Source organism: Glycine max, chromosome 5 (assembly GCF_000004515.6).
Source record: "Glycine max cultivar Williams 82 chromosome 5, Glycine_max_v4.0, whole genome shotgun sequence".
Classification (NCBI taxonomy): Eukaryota; Viridiplantae; Streptophyta; class Magnoliopsida; order Fabales; family Fabaceae; genus Glycine; species Glycine max.
Window position 1 is genome coordinate 17597698 of NC_038241.2, and position 24089 is coordinate 17621786.

Sequence of the window (24089 nt, forward strand, 5' to 3'; positions counted from 1 at the left end):
TCAGAGGTTGGTTTTGTTAAATTTTAAGTTGCACGCAAAACGATGATTTTTAGACTAATTAATTGAGAATTAACCTATAACCATCCAGTTATGGATTTCTCTTCCTTAATTAGCCTAACCCGCGTATCTTGCCCCCACTATTCCTACTCCTACCAGGAATATATATGCATATACACTGAATAATACTTATATATATATATATATATATATATATAATCATTCAAAATACACCGTTTACAAAAATTCCGGGTAGAAATCTCCAGGATGTCACACTAAGCGCTTGAACTCGTGGCTTAGCGCATAAATGATTATGCGCTTAGCGAGAAGCAAGCGCTTAGCGAAAGCACTAATTTTCAAAAAGTTTTCTAAGTTTTCTACTTAGTCCTTTCCCAAGAAATTGAAACCCTTAATTTTACCATTCAAAGGGAGGCTGATATGCTCCAAAGTTCAGATTATACAACAAGTTCCCAATGATCAAATGCATGAAAAACCAAAAATAACACAAATTTAAAACTGGGTTGCCTCCCAGGGAGCGCTTTTTTAACGTCATTAGCTTGACACTTTTACCTCACTGGGCGATCAAATGAACAGTGTCCTGTGTCCTGATAAATTCCTTCCCATGATACAATTTTAACCTTTGGCCATTTACAACCCATGTCCTTTCCGGATTCTGTAATTGTGGGTCATACAGCTCTATTGCACCATAAGATCGAACTTTCTTGATAACAAAGGGTCCAGACCATTTGGATTTCAGCTTACCAGGAAACTACTTCAATCTTGAATTAAACAGTAGTACTTCTTGCCCTGGTTTGAGTTCTCTCTTCAACAACTTCTTCTCGTGATATATCTTCACCTTTTCTTTGTAAAGTCACGAAGATTCATAAGCTGTTAATCGCATTTCTTCTAGTTCCAACAATTGGATCTTTCTTTGCTCTCTGGATGCCTTCTCATCGAAGTTCAAAAATTTTAGAGCCTAGTATGCCTTGTGTTCCATCTCAACTAGTAAATGACATGATTTGCCATACACCAATTGAAACGGAGACAACCCAATTGGAGTTTTGTATACAGTTCTATAGGCCCACAATGTGTCTTCCAATTTGGATGACCAGTCTTTTCTAGTTGATGCCACTATTTTTTCTAGTATTTTCTTTAATTCTCGGTTAGAGACTTCGACTTGCCCATTTGTTTGTGGATGGTAAGGGGATGCCACTCTATGACTTACATGGTATTCTCCCAATGCCTTTTGAAGCTGAGTATTACAAAAGTGCGAACCACCATCACTGATCAAGATTCGAGGTACCCCAAATTGAGAAAAAATGTTCTTCTTGATAAATTTCACCACAGTTTTAGCATCATTCCTTGCAGTGGCCATAGCTTCCACCCATTTAGATACATAATCCACAACCACCACAATATACTCATTCCCTGCCGATGAAGGAAAAGGGCCCATGAAATCAATGCCCCAGCAATCAAAAACTTCAACTTCCATAATGTTTTGCAGAGGCATCTCATTTCTTCAGGAAATTCCCCTCATTCTTTGACATTGGTCACACGTTAAGACATGATGATGGGTGTCTTTGAAAATTTTTGGCCAAAAAAATCTTGATTCTAAGACCTTGGTTGTTGTTTTGCTTCCGCCATAATGCCTACCACACGATGAATTGTGGCAGTGCCACAATATGCCCTTGGCCTCTTCACTCGTCACACATCTCCGAAGGAGGTTATCTGACCTATTTTGAACAAGTGGGGGTCATCCAAAACATAATGTCGAGCATCAGAGAAAAACCTCTTTCTCTGCTGCCAATTGAGGTCTTTAGGAATGACCCCGGCTGCCTTAAAATTTGCCATGTCAGCAAACCAAGGTCTCCCATCAATCAAAAACAAAGACTCGTCAGGGAACTTATCTCTTATTTCAGCTTCCTTTGAGGTGACATCCTCATTCACCAATCTGGATAAGTGATCAGCTACCACATTTTCAGATCCTTTCTTGTCCTTGATGACCAAATCAAATTCTTAAAGTAGCAGTATCCATCTGATCAATCGTGGCTGAGAGTCAGCTTTGCGCAGCAAATATTTGATTGCAGCATGATCAATGTAGATCACTATCTTTGATCCTACCAGATAAGACCTAAATTTCTCAAGTGCAAACACAATTGCCAGTAATTCCTTCTCAGTGGTGGCATAATTATTCTGCGCTTCATTCAATACTTTGCTAGCATAGTAGATGGTATGAAATATTCTGCCTTTCCTCTGCCCGAGCATAGCACCTATTGCATAGTCACTTGCATCACATTTTAATTCAAATTCTTGTCCCCAATCTGGTGATGTGATCACAAGAGCAGAAACCAATTTAGCTTTGAGAGTGTTAAAAGCTTTTAGTCATTCATCATTAAATACAAACACAGCCTCCTTGTTCAATAGGTTGCTAAGAGGTTTAGAAATTTTGGAGAAGTCTTTAATAAACTGTCGATAAAACCCTGCATGACCCAAAAAACTACGGATGCCTTTCACATTGACTGGAGGTGGAAGTTTATCGATAACATCTAATTTCTCTTTATCCACCTCAATTCCTTTTTTTGAAATCTTGTGTCCCAGCACGATGCCCTCTTGAACCATAAAATGACATTTCTCCCAGTTAAGTACCAGATTGGATTCTTCACACCGTTGTAACACCTTCTCTAGATTTTCTAAACAATTCTCAAAAGATGCACCAAAGACTGAAAAATCATCCATAAAGACTTTGATGCATTTCTCTACCATGTCAACAAAGATAGCCATCATACATCTTTGGAAAGTAGCAGGGGCATTACATAAACCGAATGGCATGCGGCGATAAGAAAAGACACCGAAGGGACATGTGAAAGCTATCTTTTCTTAGTCTTAGGGATCTACTGCGACCTAATTATAACCCGAGTATCCATCCAAAAAACAGTAGAAAGATTGCCCTGCAAGTCTCTCGAGCATTTGATCCATGTAGGGAAGCAGGTAGTGATCTTTTCTTGTGGCTTCATTAAGCTTTCTATAATAAATGCAAATTCGCCATCCTGTGACTGTTCTGGTAGGAATTAGTTCATTTCGATCATTCTTTACTACTGTCATTCCTCCTTTTTTTGGAACAACTTGAACAGGACTAACCCATGGGCTGTCTGAAATTGGATAAATGAGGCCCACCTCTAGTAATTTGAGCACCTCTTTTCTTACCTCTTCTTTCATTATAGGATTCAACCTTCTCTGAGGCTGTCGCACCGGATTACAATTGGTTTCCAAATTGATTTTGAGCATACAATATGATGGGCTAATTCCCTTCAGATCTGAAATGTGCCAACCAATAGCCGCTTTACGATGTTTTAGAATATGCACCAGTTGATCCTCTTCTTCCTTCTTCAAAGAGTTACTAATTATGACCGGTTTAGTCTCGTCATCTTCCAAAAATACATACTTTAAATGTGCTGGAAGGGTTTTTAATTTTGCTTTGGGCTTTTCTGGTGGTCTCATTTTCTCCAATTCTTCAAAAACCACATGATCAATGCAATTGTCTTTCGGATCATCACACTCTTCATTATCGACTAAGTTATCTATCTCATCACCCAATTCTTTTTCCAAAGGAAACTGTTGTATCATGGTTGAAGCTAATAATACTATTTCCTATTCCACCTCTTCCTCCTCAGAACAAGCATCACCCATATTTGAGTGTTTGATGGCCTCAAAGAGGTCAAAAGAGACATTTTGATCCTCCACATTGAGTTCCAATCTACCTTTCTTTGTTCCTCCAACATAGCCAGCAGTGGCTGGACAGGAATATTCTGGAGTACTGGAGACTTCAGATGTTTTCTCTTCAGTGGTCATCTGATGATGGATTGAGGTAACTTTAAAAATGCTTTCTTGATGCGTTTCTGATGTGTCATTATTTTCTCCTATTTCTTAACCCTTTTTGTCACCATTTTAATTACTTATTAGCCTTAATTGTCAAATTAACTATGCAGTTTTATCATTTGGGCCTACTTGACTAATTTTGTGTTTTCAATTTAATTTCAAGAGAATTATAAGCAATTGGGCTGAACTGGCTTGGACTTGAAGAGAGCAGACAATTTTATTTTATTTTGCCCAATTTTATTTTATTTGGCCCAATTTTATTTTATTTCATTTTTGGGCTTGGAATTTAAAACAGATTTGTAAGCTTTGGGGCTGAGGACATATATAACAGCACCAAGGTTTTAGTAGAGGGGGGGTGGACAGAGGAGAAGAATTTTAGGGTTTTGCATGTTACTGTTCATGCGCACTGTTCACGTAGCAATAAATTTCATTTTCTACTTCAATTTGCAATTGTGTTTTGTGCTTCTGTCCTTGAATTCATTTTCATTTTCTGTTGATTAATGGAAGGCTAAGTTTCCAGTGTTGTTTTCTATTGAGGATCAAGCACAACTCTCTTTGAGGTTTTGTTATTACTATTGAATTATGTTCAGTTTTTCCCCTTCACCAATTGCTCTGTATTTGTTGCTATTAATCCATGCATGCTTAATGCTTGATTAATTGTCTCTGTGCTTAATTTACATTCATGCTTAATGATCAATTTCATTCATGCTTAATGGACATGTGAGAGGGATTAATTGGTGTATGTGTTGCTTAATCACATAATGACAACCTTATGTTAATTTTCACTTAGTAAATTAATGTCGGGTTGGTTTAAGTGGTTGAACTGATTAGGGATAAATTTTTGTAACCTAGGATAAGAGACTTGCTTTTGAATCAAGGGGAAACAAACAACCCCCCCCCCCCCCCACTTCATTACTGTTTGATTAACATATGTTATGAATGTTTGGTTTATCATTGCTCACTGAGAGATGACCTAGGATCACTTCCTAGATACTGCATTTTTAATATTTATTTGATTCGGGTACGACCTTTATCAGTTTCAATCTTTGCACGCTCTTCCTCTTGTTTGGCCGCAGCACTAGCCATGTCATCCACCAACTTACTAATCTTAGTTGCAATTCTTCTAAAGGCTTGTTGCATTGACTCTACTGTATCTTTGAATTGCATTAACAGATCATCCAGATTAAGAACTCCTTCTGTTTTATCGTGATAATTTGGTTGCCAGAATGACTCCCATTGATAGCCTGTAGAAAACTGGTTCCTTTGAAACTGAGTTCCCTGCTGTTGCATTCCATAACATGACCCTTTAGAGCTAGCTTGGTATGTCATGAAGTCTGCCAAAATACTCTCAAGATCAGGGGCTCTTTCCTCTTCAAGGTATTCATACATGACCGATTCCTGTCTTCGGTCAAAATTATTTATAGAATAAAAATAACAACTATCTTTGTGCTGCTCTCCTCTGGATAAATCACAGTTCATTAATGGGATTGAGATAATAATCTTCATGATATAGCAATGAAAGAGTTTCCTTACTGAGGAGTAGCTAAATCACATGTAGGAGAGTCTATACACGTAGAATGCTAACAGACAGCGGTTATCCAGTTCAATAACAGAAGACAAATATAATTTAAAGAACAAATACTCATAGAAACAATCAAAGAATAACAAATAAAGAATAGACACCTAAACACGAGCAAACTTCCCAAATAAAAAGAAGTTCCCCGGCAACGACGCCAAAAACATGTTCGCGGCCGGCAAGTGTACCGGATCGCACAAGTAGTATAAAACGGTAAGAACCGAGTATCGAACTCTCGGGGAAATAGGTGTCTGGTATGAAAAGATGATTGTGGTTATGAACAGGTATGTAAAATATCTATGCAAAAAGAAAGAAAATCACGCAAGAGAAATGTTGTGTAAAAACAAGTAGAGAATGCGTTGGTCTTCCTAAAAGGTTCCAGATGCTAAAACGGATGTTCACTATCTAACAATACCCATGTATTCCTATATTGTCCCCTGGACTGCTAGACCCCGATTCCTCATGGTAGCCTAGCCTAATCCTGATCAAGCCTCGTTCGCATATTCCTCTTGTAAGACTAAACTCAACCACGATTGCATTAAGACACACATACACAACTAAGTTCTTGTACCTTGATTCCTTGTGATAGCACAACAACTTAGCCTGTACTATTAAGGACTTTAGAATCAGACCAGTTTCCACTGTTGAATGACCCTAACAAAGCATGCATCTATGTGATCAAGGTAAAGGCATACTGGAATGAAAAGCAGATAGCACAGAGAATACACAAAACATCATTACATAGATAGAAATATATTTACATCAGGTACCTACAGGGAAGATCCAACAGAGGATTTAGCTTTCCATGGTCCGGAAACCTCCTTTACAACACAGAGAAGAACTAGATGAAAGATTGCAAAAATACAAGTGGTGAGGATGTCTCCTTCACCTCAAGGATCTCACAATCACTCACAAACTCATCTCAAGTTCTTAGAATGGCTTCCGCTTCGAGCTCTCGTCTCTGCAGATCTTCACACAACAAAATCTCTCAAATCTCTCTAGAACTTGGACCTTTCTCTCTCTAGAACTTCCTAAACATGCAACACCTTCAATCCAAGGCCAGAGTCTCGTGCATGCAGAGGCTTCTTCAAGAAAAATGCTAAACTCCCTCAAAAAATCTGATTTCAAGCTTAAATAGGTGGGTTGGTCCGTGCTCGCGCGCTTAGCGCAAATCTGGATCGCTTAGCACGCATAAGTGGATTGTGGCTTAGCGCGCTTCTCTCGCTTAGCAGATAAGCTAAAGCGGTGCGCTTGATGACCTGGAGCGGTGTGCTCAGTGAACCTGGCATCTCATCTTCTTCTGGATTCTTCCTCGTGCTTAGCCACTGAGTGTCGCGCTTAGCGAATGCTCGCTAAGCCAGCAGATTGGCTTAGCGAGAAGGTGAAAACATCATTTCTGCCAATTTGCCTAATTAACCTGAAATTGAGAGAAATTGATTATTAAACACACAAAACAAAAGTATAAATTATCTATTACCTATATTTAACATAAAGTAATTATAATATTATAAAACAACTATAAATTGGAAAAGTTTGATATAGTATACACAAGTTTTATACACAAAAGTTAGTCGTTTTCACCGATTAACAGCGGACCCCTCTCTAGAGGAGGACATTCCGGCCAGGAGATTCGCTGAGAAAGGAGGAGAATTCAGTGAAAAGAAGGTGTCCATGGAAGAGGCCAACGAGTTCCTCTGGATCATTCAACAGAGTGAGTTCAAAGTGATCGAGCAACTCATCAAGACCCCGACTAGGGTCTCTCTATTAGAGTTACTCATGAGTTCCAAACCTCACCGGGCGTTGTTGGTTAAATTTTTGAATAAGGCCCACGTGGCCCAAGATATCTCCGTGGAAGGCTTCAAGGGCATCGTCAACAATATTACGGCTAATAACTACCTCACCTTCGCCGAGGAGAAGATCCCTGTCGAGGGGCAGGGGCACAATAGGGCCCTACATGTGTCTGTCAACTATATGGATCACATTATGGCCAAGGTGCTCATGGATAATGGCTCATCACTTAACGTAATGCCCAAAAGCACGTTGAGAAAACTACCATTCAATGCATCTCACCTGAGGCCAAGCTCCATAATAGTGCGGGCTTTTGACGGCACCCACCGGAACGTTATAGGGGAGATCGACCTCCCAATCCAAATTGGGCCCCATGCTTGCCAAGTCACATTCCAAGTAATGGATATCAATCCGGCCTACAGCTGTTTGTTGGGCCGACCATGGATTCACTCGGTTGGGGTGGTCCCTTCGACGCTCCATCAAAAGCTGAAGTTCGTGGTGGAGGGGTGCTTAGTCATCATTTCAGGGGAAGAGGATATTCTAGTAAGCTGCCCTTCTTCCATGCCATATGTTGAAGTTGCGAAAGAATCTTTGGAGACAGCTTTTCAGTCCTTTGAGGTAGTGAGCAACGCTTCTGTGGAATCCCTCCTGATGTTGCCCCACATGTGTCATGCTGCAATGATGGTAGCCCGTGTGATCTTAGGGCACGGATATGAACCCGGAATAGGCTTAGGGAAGAACAATGATGGTGTGGCTAGTTTGATCAAATTCAAGGAAAACCGTGGGAGGTTTGGGCTAGGCTATAAGCCCACGCGTGCCGATGTAAGAAGAGGCGCCCTAGAAAGGACAAGTAGGGGCATGGGTCAACAGCAAAGGCCACAAGTGAAAGAAGCCCCTCCATGCCACATCAGCATAAGCTTCATGAGTGTGAGTGATGTGCCATATTTTCTCTTATTTCTTAACCCTTTTTGCACCATTTTAAGTACTGATTAGTCTTAATTGTCAAATTAATTAGGCAGTTTTATTATTTGGGCCCATTAAGCTAATTTGATGTTTTTAATCTAATTTCAGGAATTAATAAAGCATTGGGCTTGAATCCAGAATTTGGCTTGGACTTGAAGAGGGCAGACTATTTTATTCTACAAAATTTTATCTTATCTAGACTTTATCTTATCTAGATATTATTTAGATTTGATCTCATCTAGATATTATTTCATCTAGATCTTATCTTATCTTATCTAGATTTGATTTTATTTTATTTTTGGGCTTGGATTCAAAACAGATTTGTAAGCTTTGGAGCTGGAAAAAACTATATAACAGCACCAAGGTTCTAGTTTAGGCTCTTCCCTTCTCTCTCTCCTCTTTTCGTTTTTAGTTTTAGGCTTCTCTTCTTATTTTAGACACTTTTTCGTTTAGCAATTCCAGTTGTTACTTTTTGTTTTAGCAATAAAATTTCGTTCTCTATTGATTAATGGAAGGCTAAGTCTCCAGTGTTGTTTTCTCTCGAGGATCAAGCACAACTCTCTTTGAGGTTCTATTATTACTATTAAATTCTGCTCAGTTTTTCCTCTTCACCAATTACTCTGTATTGTTGCTATTAATTCATGCATGCTTAGTGCTTGATTAATTGTCTCTGCGCTTAATTTACGTTCATGCTTAATGATCGTTCATGATTAATTGGTGTATGTGTTGCTTAATCACATAATGAATGCCTTATGTTAAATTTTGCTTAGTAATTTAATTTAGGGTTGGATTAAGTGGTTGAACTGATAAAGGATAAACTCTCGTAACCTAAGATAAGAGACTTGCTTGTGAATCAAGGGGAAGCAACGTGTTTTAATTCTGATATTTTCTAATTCACATCTATTCGCTGTTTAATTTGCAACCCCCCTCCCCCAATTCGTTACTATTTTCCTTCTATCTGTTATGAACGTTTGGTTGACCATTGCTCATTGGGGGACGACCTAGGATCACATCCTAGATACTGCATTTTTAATGTTTATTTGATTCGGGTACAGCCTCAATCAAATTTGGCGTCGTTGCCAGGGAGTAGTGTCCAAAGGTTCATAATATCTAGTGATTCGTGTTTTATGTTTAGTTGTTTTATGCTTTCGTGTGTTGTGTTAGTGTTGTGTTCGTGTTGCGTTAAGTGTTGTTTAGTGTCTTGTTATTTTGTTTAGTGTGGTGTTTTGTTTAGTTTTTCTATTCAGCGCTTCCCCTGTTTCAGTTTTTGTGTTTTGCTGTGAATAGTACTTTGCGACGGATTTAGCGACCACTTTTGTTGAACTGCAAAATAGGGTAGTAGTGGAAATCCCTTAGCGAAGGATTTTAGAGACCACACTTGCTGAATTAATTGGGATTTTTTGTTTTGGTAGCTATATTTGTTATTTTTGGCTGAATTTTTTTTGTGGTCACTTCTTTTGATCCATATTTTGTGGGAAAAATAGCTGGAGACCTTAGTTTGGTCAGATTTGAAAGTTCAAAAAAAGTAGCAAATTTGATTTTTGTCAAAACTTTAAACGGCCATAACTTTTGCTCCGGTTTTCAGAATCGCTATTATTATATATGTATTTGGGGTAGACAAAAATTTCCCATGTTGTGGTACCTTGCCATAGGCTGGCTGAGGTCTCTAGCTAGTCAAAATCGCCTGCTTACTAGTTTTTTTTTTATTTTTCAAGTTTTATTGTTTTATTTTTCTAAACTTTCCTTAGGTTGTTTCCATAGTTAGACTTTGAATTTTTGCCTGAAAATTTTTGTGCCATCTTTTCATGATTTTAGGGTGTTGCTCACATAATTTCAATTCATTTGGATATCATTTGAGGGTAGCTGTAGTTCAAACCTACATTGTTACTTGCATAAGAAGGCAACTAGTTGTGCATGCTGAATATAGTGTATGACTAGAGGCAATCCATCTGACTTACAACCCTTTGATCCTGAGATAGATAGGACATTTCATAGATTAGTTAGACATCATTTAGTACTTTTTGAGCATCCTGAGCATTCTGTTATTGGTGATTTTGAGCATTATAGTTTTGAACATTCTGATTTTGAACATTCTGAGAACATGGCACAACCTCCACCCCGTGAGAGGACTCTAAGGGAAATGGCTGCACCTGATTTCATCTACGAAAGCTTGTGCATCCAATACCCTGATGAGGATGTCCCATATGTTCTTAAAACTGGACTGATCCATTTGCTTCCAAAGTTTCATGGCCTTGCAGGTGAAGACCCACAAAAACATTTGAAAGAATTCCATATTGTCTACTCCACCATGAAACCCCCAGATGTCCAGGAGGATCACATATTTCTGAAGGCCTTTCCTCATTCTTTAGAGGGAGTGGCAAAGGACTGGCTATATTACCTTGCTCCAAGTCCATCACGAGCTAGGATGACTTCAAGAGAATATTCTTAGAATAATTTTTCCCTGCTTCCAGGACCACGACCATCAGAAAGGATATTTCAGGCATTAGACAACTCAGTGGAGAGAGCTTATATGAATATTGGGAGAGATTTAAGAAACTATGTGCCAGTTGCCCTCACCACCAGATTTCTGAGCAGCTTCTCCTCCAATATTTTTATGAAGGACTCTGTAACATGGAGAGAAGTATGATAGATGCTGCTAGTGGTGGAGCCCTTGGAGACATGACCTCTCCTGAAGCCAGAAATTTAATTGAGAAGATGGCTTCAAACTCCCAGCAATTTAGTGCCAGAAATGATGCTATTGTCATTAGAGGAGTGCATGAAGTAGCCATGAATTCATCTTCATCCGCCGAGACTAAGAAGCTTGAAGGTAAACTAGATGCCTTGGTTAACCTAGTAACCCAACTGGCCATGAATCAAAAATCTGCACCTATCGCCAGACTCTATGGTTTATGCTCCTCTGTCGACCACCACACATACCTTTGCCCTTCTATGCAACAATCTGAAGCAATTCAATAGTGTCATACCCTAATTTCGTCCGGGAATTATTATTTGATGATATACAACCTTGGATTGGCCGCTTCGAGACACTTGGCGTCCTTTGTTGCACAATGAATGAAGTCCAGAGACGTGTCAGAAATCAAAAGGAAGCAGGCTTGCGCAATCCGTGAAATTCCGTAATGTGGTGGAAATCGAAAAGAGGTGTTTTTGCGCAATCCATAAGTTTCCGTAACTTCTTCGAAAGCTAAAAAAGAGTAAATACATAATCTGTAAGGATTCGTAACCTTGCGGAAGAAAAATAAGTATCGTTACGAAATTCGTGAAGTTTCGTAACGTTACGGAAAAAGAATTACCAAAAAAATAGAAGGGGTGCATTTAGTAAAAAGGGGGGTACAAATAGCAATCTGGCCCACTTGGGTCTTCCAGATCCTTCCTCCAGAAGGTTGTTGCTTCTGGAGGAAGCAACCTTGCTCGCCTGGGCGAGCTGGGTGGCAAGCTCCTCCCCTATTTTGCTATAAATAGGGGGAGGAGTGAAGAAGGAAAGGGTTCAGCCTTCTTAGCACTTCTCTCTCTCTCAAAATTGCGGAGGAAAATTATTTCCGTGAAGAAAATCCAAGCCGAGGCGCTTCCGTAACGTTTCCGTGAGTAATTACGCGAGGATTCTCGACCATTCTTCAAGATTCATCGTTCGTTCTTCGTTTTCTTCAGTCTTCAACGGGTAAGTACCTCAAACCGAGCTTTTCAATTCATTCTATGTACCCGTGGTGGTCCACATTTTGTTTCATGTATTTTTATTCTCGTTTTCATTCGCTTTTTATACCCCCTTTTGACGTGCTTAAGCCATTTATTTAAGTCATTTCTCGCCTAATCTAAAAATAAAATAAATTTCCACCGATCATTTGAATTTTATCATCCATTAATTTCTGTTAAAATGAATTTCGACCGTTCGGTCGTGCCGTAACCACGTTGGAAATGAAAAAAGAGGTAAAATAGTAATATAATAATCAAAAAAATGCCTTTAAGTAAAATGAAGCGAAAAATCAATCAGACGCTTTCTCTTTGGGATTTCTCATTCTTAATTGAATTGACTAATAACTAAAGCGAAACTAAGGCTAAAATCAACTCGCCTAGTCAAGCTCGTCCACAAAAAAAGTAGGGTTTAGAAAGTTTATCATTTCAGTTTCTTACCAAGTAAAATGGATCATTTTTAAGGTCCAACGCCTTAAAATGATCACCCTTCAAGTAAAAAGAATCACTTGATTCACGCATAATAAAGAACTACGTAGGTGTGATTTCCTCTTCGATGGAGGGTACGTAGGAGCAAGAGCCCCGCTTTTGTCGACCTCAAAAAATAAAAAGAAATAAAGTTAAGGTAACACAATTTCCACAATTCTAAAAAATAGGTTGTTGTCCTTTGAGACAAACGTGAGAGGATCTAATACCTTCCTCAAGCGTAAATACAACTCCCGAACTTAGAATTTTCATTTTGACCAGTTTCCTTCGGTTTTTCCGACGTTTTCCACAAATAAACATTGGTGGCGACTCCGCGCATCTTTCCTCCTTTGGAAAGCGCACCCGTGAGCCTCGCCCTCGCTTGCCCGCAAAGGGCACGTTGCGACAGTTGGCGACTCCACTGGGGACCTTTTTGTGAGTTAGGCCTATTTTAAGGAATTGGGGATTTGTGAAACTTCGTGTGTGCATTTGTTGAACTGTGTAAAATGTAAATAATTGTTGTATATTTCGCATTCTTTACACTATATTCTAAGCACCCACGGGTTTGAGTAAAAAAGGGGCCCTATACCCGGGTTCATGGGAATTTAAGGAGTGGAGGTGAATCTATCATCATGCTAGGTCCTTGCTTGATAATAGTGAAACCTCGTCTAGAGCTTTCTCTCTTTATAATGTGTTGTCGCTGGTATTCCATACCGCCACAATATTATTATCTTGAGTGATGATACCTCTAGAAAACAGCCGTGTGAGTTATGAATTGTTGGGGAGTAGTTATTAGAGACCCCTAGATATTATCCTATAGGTTCCCAAATAGGGGCAAAGAGCAAACACGCTCCATGCCATTCGTTCTCATGCATTTTTGGTAAATAGCACTAGTTTATAGTTTTGCTAGTGATGTTTGGTTTCTTTAGAGTAATATGTAACCTTTTTAATACTATGTTGAGGCGCCATCATGCCCAAAACGTAGCATTAAAGTTGGATCTCTGCAGTCTCGTATGTGTGAATTACCCCTTTGTGTTGTTTTCTTTCCTTTTCATGCATGCGCATCTGCATCATACTGTCACACATGCGTTGTATGTGGGTCTCGTCTTTTGTCATGGGAAGTCGAAAGATCCATATCGTCTTCTTAACTGCACACATGGGGCGTCGCGCCCCCAAATGCGCAAGTAAGGAGAGATGATTTTCCGGGCTCTTGTGTCCGTAAATGCATTCATATCATGCACCGCATAAACATCTCTTCAGCATCATAATGAACATATCGTTCTTGCATTTGTCCGTTATCACATCACATTTTGCATGAGTCATTGCATCATCATGCATATGTGTTCAACAAACTTTTTTGATCTACAAATTGCATACTAATTATTTTCATGTTTGCTCATGCGTGACCCTTGCGTTTTCCCCTTCAACTGACAAAAACAAAAAAAGAAAGCGCGAAAGTTCATGCTGCATTCTTAGTTGCATATATTCGGTACCATGAGCCAACCATGTTGGGATCATAAACCCATTTCACTTAAAAAAAATGATTAAACATGGTACCTAATGCATGGTTAACTAAGAAAGGATGTTTCTTCGGGCATCTCAATCTCATAATTACATTTTCCATGCATAGCATGCATATTCCCGAGTCTTGCATCCCTATGAATTGTTGATGAAGTATTGGCGATCAAAATTGCCATTCCCTGGGTTATGGGGCTGAACCAAGCTCGCGCTTTTACGAAAAGGTTCATCGAGTCAAGTTGAAGCATGGAAGTAACCATCTTGCAAAAATTGGGGCAAAAGATGGATCGTGTTACATCATTGCTTCGTCTACTGCCAAACACATTTAGGGCTGTCGATGTCCCTGTTACTTCCAGTTTCACCTTGACGGAGATGTCATGGACCATGTTGAAAATCTAAATTGATTCAACCCCATATCTAGTGTAAAAATTTGCAATACTTCAACTGTGCATCATTCGCAAACATCCATGTTGTTCATTGGTTGCATTGCTCATTGCATTCTTTCCTTGAAAAAAAAAGAACTTAATCATTGTTATAAAAAAGAAAAAAAACATGCTTTACGGTGCCCTCACCGAACTTGTGCTAGAGCTAGAGTAATGGGTGAAGTAGAGGAGATGCAAGAGAAGATGAAGGCCGACATGGAGGCCATGAAAGAGCGAATGGCCACGATGATGACCATGATGAGCGTGAAGAAGATAATGGAAGCCAATGCGGTTGCAATTGCCGCTACCAGCGTTGTTGCTAAGGTGAACCCGACGTCACCATCCGGCATCAATGAATCATCCAACCTCAGATATGGTAGGCAAAGATTTGGGAAGTATGGGCGGCCCCCATGATGTGCAAATTCAAAACGAGCACGCATTCCCGCCATATGGCTTGCCTCTCAACTATATGCCACCCAATGTGGCATACAATCCCAATAAGAATGTCAATAACTCCACTCCTATACCCATTGAGAGCCAGCAACCCCAAACTGATCATGCACATGTCTCTTAAACTGTGGGGGAGACACATGAAATTCCCCATCACAATCTAGCCGACTTCGAGCCTTGGCTCGGATATGCCACGGAAGGGCAAGCAGTTGGTGGTATATCCCTACAAAACCCTTTGGAGGGCCCTCAGTATCACCCACAACTACACCTCTTGCATTCCACAACAAGTAAAAACCCTCATGCTATGGCAGAAATGGGAAAGCTGGATCATCTAGAGGAAAGGCTCAGGGCCATTGAAGGAGGTGAAGATTATTCCTTTGCTAGCCTAGAAGAGTTGTTCCCAATACCCGATATCATCACCCCTCTCAAGTTCAAGGTGCTGGACTTTGACAAGTACAAGGGGATTACTTGCCCCAAGAACCATCTAAAGATGTATTGTCGGAAGATGGGGGCATACGCAAAAGATGTGAAATTGCTGATACATTCCTTCCAAGAAAGTCTTACTGGGGGTAGCTGTTACCTGGTACACTAACTTGGAACCTTCCCGAGCCCATGATTGGAAGGACCTAATGGTTGCCTTCGTTAGGCAGTGTCAGTATAATGGCTTCGGATAGGATGCAACTACTGAACATGTGCAAAAAAAGGGGGCACAGATCTTTCAAAGAATACGCCTAAAGATGGAGGGATCTGGCAGCCCAAGTGGCACCCCCAAAGATGGAAAGGGAGATGATAATCGTAATGGTAGACACAAACCAAGAGCACCAACCAAGAAATGAATTTTGCAGCGAGAAAGCCTGTAGAATTCACCCCAATTCCAGTGTCCTATGCTGACTTGCTCCTATATCTACTTGATAATTCAATGGTAGCCATAACCCCAACCAAGGTTCATCAACCTCCATTTCTCCGAGAATACGACTCGAACGCAACGTGTGCTTGTCACGGAGAAGCCCCGGGGCATTCCATTGAGCATTGTAGGGCTCTGAAGCGTAAGGTGCAAGGTCTAATTGATGCGGGCTGGCTGAAATTTGAGGAGAATCACGTGTAAATCCCGACATTGACAAGAGATGCCACACATGGGGCAATTTTGAAAGCTGTTGTTAGATGTCTCTAATGACTCATCAGGATTTTCAACTTTCACCGGAATTGGGTGCAAGCCATTGGTCTATTTGCTCAAGCGACCTGTGACCTTTCAATCAGAGATTACTCGTCTTGCACGTTGGTGGGGCTGCCGTAAAACAACAAGTAAAGTTCAAAACAAATAAATTTCAAAATATAAATAAAAATTAAAATTAAAATTAAAAAAAAGGGTTAAAAAAAAACATTTGATTGACTATGTTTTCAAGACGTTCATATGACCTAATTCCGGAAAGTTTGTCTTTTTAGAGAGAAGTGAGTTATCAAGAATAGGATGTTGGACAAATGGCCTCAGTTACCTTAAGAAAAAGAGGGGATTGAATTAAGATACGAAGACTATTCCCCAATTAAACTTTCACTCTCTCTTTTCGGATTAACAATGCACCCTTAAACATGAATTACTCAAAAGACAATTCAAAATAAACTTCTTTAAAGAAAAAGATAAATAGCAATAAATAAAAGAAGTTTAAGGGAAGAGAGGAATGCAAACTTGATTTATATTGGTTCGGCCACTTGCCGTGCCTACATCCAGTCCTCAAGCAACCCACTTGAGATTTTCCACTCTCTTTGTAAAACTCCTTTTACAAAGTCTGAATCACACAGGGACAACTCTTCCCTTGTGTTCAAGAATCCTCTACAACAAGAGACCCACGGTCTCTTAATCCCTTTTCAAAAATAAGAAGAAGAGAAGAAGAAATCTCTCTTAAAAGAGGTAGATTGTAAAATGAAGATCAATCAAAATTCCTTATTGAATATGCAAGTGGTTGACCAAGGAATCTTTTTGAGAGGATAAAACATTTCAGTTCAAAAAAAAAACTCTTAATCTTTTGAGAGGATAAAATTTTTTGGCAACTCTCTTTAAATTCGTGTTTCCAAGTCACATATAAGTAGACCTTTGATGGTCATTCATAAACCATTTGAATAGATGTGACTCTTGGGAATTATATTCTGAAAATCCCCTCTGGTAATCAATTACAAGACTTATGTAATCGATTACAGGTTTTAAAAATTTGAATTAAAACGTTCAATAAACTGCTGGTAATCAATTATCGTCCATGTGTTATCAATTACGCGTTATAAATTTTGAACTCAAATTTCTAGTGACTGTTATAAACATTTTTCTGCTGCTGGTAATCGATTACCAGAGAGCAAATCTCAATTTGAAATGATAGAATTCTTTGGTCAAACCTTTTGTATTTTCAATTTGGAAACTTCTTCCTAAAGATTCTACAGATCAACTTGATCATATCTCTTGATTTTCTTGGATTCTTGTCTTGAGTAAAACTTAGAAGCACTTGATCCTTTAGCATCATCAAGACATCAAAACATCTTGCTTCTACATAGGAGTCATTTGACTTAATCCATCAACTGAAAGATCCTTCAACTATTTCTCGTCCTTGGAAAATTCTTTTTGCAAGAATCAACTGCATCTTTCATTCTTCCTTACTGCGAAGTTGTGAAAACAAGACAACGATTGTACCTCAAAGCCCTACACTGGGGCAATGAAAGGCCCCATGCATAAACCTCAAACGTACCTAGAGGCAGATTAGAAGTTCTCACCCAATAGGTTCCTTGCTACAAGGTCATGACGAAAGACAACGATCGTACCTCAAAGCCTTACACTGGGGCAATGAAAGGCACCATGCAAAAACCTCAAGCGAACCTAGGGGCAGATTAGAAGTTTTCACCCAATAGGTTCCCAGATACAAGGTCATGATGAAAGATAACAATTGGTACCCCAAAGCCTTACACTGAGGCAATGAGGGGCATCGTGCATGAGCCTCAAGTGAACATAGGGGCAGATCAAAAGTTCTCATCCGTCGATGTTTTTAAACAAAGAAAAGGGAGACAAGCCCTGGAATCTCAATAGATTGATTAAATGTCAAACGGCTCCATTGCCGTCACTCCAAAATGGTCAAGTGACTAAATCAAACAGAACATACACTCTGAGGGAGTTCTTGGAGAGATTTGCAAAAGATAGGATAGGGTTGCATGAATTATCACCTTTTTCAAACGGACAGTCAATCTGTGTTTTCCAAAAAGATTAAATCAAAATCAAAATCACAAAATAGGGAAAGAATGTCATGAACATTGTACAACTTTCCATTGCATTGCATTATTTCATATGAGGTCAGCATTACCAAATTTCACAACAAAAGGTTGCATGCGTCTGCATCCCTAAAAATCATGTTAACTGCATAGATTTCCTACATCTCGTGTCCAATCTTGTTGGATGACCGGCCCTCTCGATGAGTCGATCTCTTGCTTTCTCATAAAGGTGGACCCTTGGGTACTAGTACCTATCACCTTTAGAGGACTATATGTCCTCACCATCAGAGGACTGCACATCCTCGCCTGCAGAGGGCTGCACGCCCTCGCCTTTAGAGGGCTACGCGTCCTAAATTTCTGTGTACTCCATATCCACACCTTAGGAGAATATAAGGTCCTTTGCCCTTAGATGCTTAACCGAGACTTGCGCTCCCGGTTAAGGGGCTCGTAGTTTCCTTTTATCAGTTCCTGGGCCACCCCCTGATATTGGAGGGCGACCAACTATGCGAGCACATCCAGAGAGGGAGACTATCATGCATCTACTATGCAAACCGGGGCAAGATTTCCCCCGTGCCGCTGCAAAAAGACGAGTGCGGATCATGCGCACCAACATGGCCACCCTGACGTGGATGACGTTGCTATTTAGCAACATTCTGCCCAGCGACCACAATGCCAATCTCCCCCTGCAGATGTATCGGTTGGTCTGTGCCGTCATGACATAGGTAAGTATGCACATGGTTCAATTGATTTCTGGTGTCATCTATTGTTTGCAGGGATCGCGCCCACAAGACGCCCAGTGGGCCCGGAGAAGTCCAACAGGTCCCTGGGGTTTCCAGCTCTGGTTACGGGCCTCTGTCAGCCCTATAGGGTGCCCATTCCCCCAGCGAGGTCATGTCATCGTGATATAGGTAAGTATACATATGGTTCAACTGATTTCTGATACCATCTATTGTTTGCAGGAATGGCACCCACAAAGACACCCAGTGGACCCGGAGAAGTCCAACAGGGCCCTAGGGTTTCCAGCTTTGGTTACCGGCCTCTGTAGCCCTATAGGGTGCCCGTTCCCCCCGGCAAGGTCACGTCATCATGACATAGGTAAGTATACACCTCGCTCAACTGATTTTTGATTTCATCTATTGTTTGCAGGGATCGCGCCTGCAAGACACCCAGTGGACCCGAAGAAGTCCAACAGGGTCTTGGAGTTGTCAAGCTCTAATTACGGGTCTCTATCAGTTCTACGGAGTGCTTGTCACCTCCGGCAAGGGCATCAGGCCCCTTACTAATCGAGCTTTCATCAAGAAGTACTGCGCCCCCAGGCAGGCACAGGGCGAAACACCACAGCAGCCTGGGGATGGCCAGCAGCGGGCAACAGACGCACCGCCATCACCTCTAGAGTTCACCTCAGCTCATCCACAAAAAGGTTAGAGCCAAAGGTAAAGCAAAGTACTAGGTCCGTGACCGACAAGCCATCAAGCATCCAGCTCAAGACGTTAAAGAAGCGCTACTAGGAGGCAACCTAGTAACTTTTAAATCTCTGCTTGTTTGATCACCTTTGTTTCTCAAGTAATAGTAGGACACACCTAGTTGCTCATGATCCTAGGAATTTAAATAAAACAAGCACAAGCTCGGAAGGTAGTCATACCTCACAAACAATATATGTATATATGTATGTTTAGGTAGAAAGATACCTTGGATATGCATGTATATAGCAAAAATATCTCACAAAACATATATATGTATGTTTAGGTAGCAAGATACCTTGGATATGCATGTATATAGCAAAAATATTGTACGTATGTTTAGGTAGCAAAATACCTCATGAAAAAAAAGAGAGCGAGCAAGAAAAGAATAAGAAGGAAGAAAAAAATAGAAAATAAAAAATAATAAAAGTTGTCTAGCTAAAAAACAACATGCTTGTGAAAAGAGATAACTTCCAGCTTTTCTTTGAAAAATTCACTGATCATAACCAGTTTTTGAAAAAATGTGTATACACCTGAAGGGTGAGTGCTGTGAAAATTTTCCCGAACGCCCAAAATGGACTCGGATGAATGCATGAATTGATAAAAGAATATATTTTGGAAATACCGGGTTGACTTAAAATAGGGAAAATAAATCCTGAGCCCTAGTGTCACATGACCATAAAAACTTGATGCTTGAGTGTCCACATGGGTGCATGCATGACCAGTTTTGCATAAAATTTCCTAATCATCATTTGTTGCATGTGTATCATGGGAATAATGTGGGGACATCCCCTTTATCCCCGAACCGCTGGCCAAATCCTAACATGTATCATGACCAGCCGTTCTACAAGCCTTGAGCCAAAATCCCAACTCACCATAATCCTTACCCTCGGAAGAAAACACAAAAGAGAAGGAAAATTCCCAATCCAAGAAAAGGAGAAGACACAAAAAAAGAAGAGAGAATTCCCAATCCAAGAAAGGGAGAAGACACAAAACAGAAAGAAAATTCCCAATGAAAGAGTGGGAGAAAGTAAAAAAAAAAAAAAGAAAGGAAAATTCTCGATCAAGGATCGGAAGAAAACAGAAGAAATATGCAGAAAGGTCTTCGGACCGGACAATATCTGAACAATACAGAATTGTCACCAAGTAAACAAAAAAGAAAGGAAACCACGACCCAAAGTGGCCCTCTCCCTTTGATTGCCAACCAAAATCCTGTGCGCTAGCAACTTTCTCGCCATGCACTAAACAAAAACAGAAAAGGAAAAGGCAAAAACACTCAAAGCCAAATTCCCCACCTAAAAACCATTCCCAAAATAAGTCCTATTGATCCATGATCACGCATGTAATCTTTGATTTGATAGGAAATGATTTGCAAAATCAAGTCATGCCATATCTATGGTTCGGAATTAGGATAAAACACTTACCTGTGTGAGATTGATACACTTTGAGTGATTTTCTCCTATCTTTGTTGGACCCAGTGTTTCCTCTAAATGGTCGTTTAGAAATGAAATGCTAACATCCAAAATCTCATTTACGGTTATGAGAAAATTTCATCAGCATACTCTCCTTCCCCGATAGACACATTGTTTTTCATCCAAAAGCATATGTTGCTCTGATCAGTTGGAAGTTTTGTCTCTTTACTAAAGCATGTTCGCATTTTGGTGAAGAAAACACCGAGACTATTTTTAGTCTCACAGCTATCAAGAACTACGTAGGTCTGAGTTCCTCATCACAAATTGAGGATACATAGGAGCAAAAGTCCTGCTTTTGTCGACCACCCCACTTTTTGTTACCGTGACCCAAGAGTCCGGGGGCATGCGGAGCCACATGACCGTGGGATCCCCAAATTCGTATGTTCCATCATTTATCATTTGTATGCTATCTTTTGTTTGACTAAGGGACTAATGTTTGTTTCTTGTTTTGACTTTTGTTTTGTACATACATATCGTTTGAGTTGTTACGTCGGTACTTGTTTCATTGTTGTCAATAGTGTTTGTTGAAATTCCGGAACCGTGTAGAGTTTTTTCATTTAGGAACATTGTCCTAAAAGTAAAATGAACCAAAAATCCTAATAAAAAAAGAGAAGCGTTGTGAATAAAAGTCATGTTCATAAAGAAAAGAAAAAGTGTTTTTGTATATATACCTGTATGTAAAAGGAAAATGTGTATAGAAGGTTTTGTGTGTGTAAGTGATGCGTGGAGAGAAATTCTTGTGTGTGTGAGCAACGAATGTATATAAAGAAACTTTTGTATGAACCATAGGTGTGCGTTGGAGAAAAATGAAAAAGATCTTTGAATGTAAATAGGGTTTGACCGTGTGACGTAAAGAGAGAGAGTTCCAATGCGTGTACAGAAAAATTTTGTCATGTATAAAGAGTGTAGATATACAAAGAAAAATTTCTTCATAGAGGACCATAGGTGTATAGTTTTGTGAATATATAAAAATGAAACAAAAAGGAAAAAGAAAGAAATACCGCGAAGGTCGACATGTTATAGTTAAGAAGTATAAATCATTCGTAAAGAGCAAACGTATCTTCTGGAAACAAGGGATTGATGCTAAGAGTTTATTTTCCGGAATAAACCGAGATAAGAATTGATGAATTCATTGAACTGATAAAAGAACATAATTGGGAAACGTTGGGTCTGTTTGTGTAAATTCCCAACCGTAGTATCACAATGCCATAAACAGGATGCTTGAGTGCCCACCTGGGTGTAGCCATGACTAATTTTGCACGTTGTTTTCAAATCATCATTGTCACGCGTGCCTTATGGAGTGATAGGGGAGTTCGGCCCGAGACCGACACCTTGACACCCAAATTTGTTTCGCCCCAGATATCAAGATTGGGTTCCCACGATAAAAGACCCCATTGAAACACAACCTTAGACCTTTTTGAACCTTGGCCTGTAAAAAGGAATCCTCATTCTTTCCCCGGAAGCAAAGGACAGCGGAATCTCCTCAAGGGAGAGCAAATAGAATGCCAAACCCGATTTCCCAAAGAAAGGGATGGGGAAGGAAAAGTGAAAAAAAAGAAAAGAAGAAATGGAAAGAAAGAAAAAAGAAAAATGAAAATAAAGAAAAGAACAGAAGAAAGGAAAGAAGGATTCCCGATCAAAGGTCGAAAAGAAGTGAAAAGGGAAAAGAAGCAATTCTCGATCAATGAAAAAAAGATGACAGAAATTCTTCAAAGCCAGATTGCCACTCAGAATCATTCTTGACTGGCAATATCCCACCCCACATGAACAAAGAGGAAAAGACCGAAACACCCAGCTTCCTCTCCAAAAAACACTATCCTCGAGAAAATCCTATTGGTCCGTGATCGTACGTTTGATCTTTGATTTGATAGGAAATCGTGTGCAAAATGAAGTCATGGTGCAGTTATGGTTTGAGAATAGGATAAAACACTTGCCTTGTGAGTTTTATACACTATGAGTGATTTATTTTCAGCTTAGCCCGATGTTTCCCTTGCATGTTCATTTGAAAGCTAAAAGTTGACATCCTGCCCTTCATTCTCGGTTACAAGGAAAATTACCCGTGGCACAAGTATATTGTTTCTCTAAGATATGGTGCTCTCGCGAATGATTTATTTTTCTTTACAAAAAGCATGTTTGCCTTTCAGGTGGAAAAACCCGGTGGACCGTTCGGTCCTGCCAACCCTTTTCGGAGCCCCATGAATGTTATTGCCTAGCGTTGTTCATGTGTCCTCCACTTTCGAGTTTGAAGTTGTGTTTCATGATTGCCTAAGTGCGGACCCTCAAGGCAATCCTCCATTCTCCCCCTTTTTGGAGCCCCATGAATGTTATAGCCTAGCGCTGTTCATGTGTCCTCCACTTTCGAGTTTGGAGCTGTGTTTCATGATTGCCTAAGTGCGGACCCTCAAGGCAATCCTCTATTCTCACCTTTTGTCGGAGCCCTATGAATTTTATTGCCTAGCGCTGTTCATGTGTCCTCCACTTTTGAGTTTGGAGCTGTGTTTCATGATTGCCTAAGTGCGGACCCTCAAGGCAATCCTCCATTCTCACCTTTTTTCGGAGCCCCATGAATGTTATTGCCTAGGGCTGTTCATGTGTCCTCCACCATCGAGTTTGGAGCTGTGTTTCATGATTGCCTAAGTGCAGACCCTCAAGGCAATCCTCCATTCTGCCCTTTTTTTTTCGGAGCCCGATGAATGTTATTGCCTAGCGCTGTTCATGTGTCCTCCACTTTCGAGTTTGGAGCTGTGTTTCATGATTGCCTAAGTGCGGACCCTCAAGGCAATCCTCCATTCTCCCCTTTTTTCGGAGCCCCATGAATGTCATTACCTAGCGCTGTTCATGTGTCCTCCATTATCAAGCGCAAAGCCTCTGGTGACTGGGAAACACGTTCTTCTGTTGTTTTCTGGATCGGTTCCTTCGCCAAATATGTGTATATGTGTATATGTATATTATATTTGTGCAGAAGAAAAAAGAAGGAGTAGAGACGAGAGTCGTCATCACGGAAAGGGCAGGACGGACGAAATCAGTGTCCTATCTTTGCTTTCCTCTTATCTCCGATGAGAGGTAAGTAAAGAGGGGCAACTGTCATACCCTAATTTCGTCCGGGGATTATTATTTGATGATATACAACCTTTGATTGGCCGCTTCGAGACAC

General features: G+C 40.2%; 1 non-coding gene and 1 pseudogene across 1 annotated transcript; both read right to left on the reverse strand.

The window, feature by feature from the left end:
* Nucleotides 1–2013: 2013 nt before the first annotated feature.
* LOC106798801 (uncharacterized) overlaps nt 2014–24089 on the reverse strand; it is a 79600-nt pseudogene continuing 57524 nt past the window's right edge.
* LOC113001769 (small nucleolar RNA R71) lies at nt 10679–10785 on the reverse strand. The gene has a single exon (XR_003267255.1). It is a non-coding gene; the product is annotated as a small nucleolar RNA R71 (small nucleolar RNA).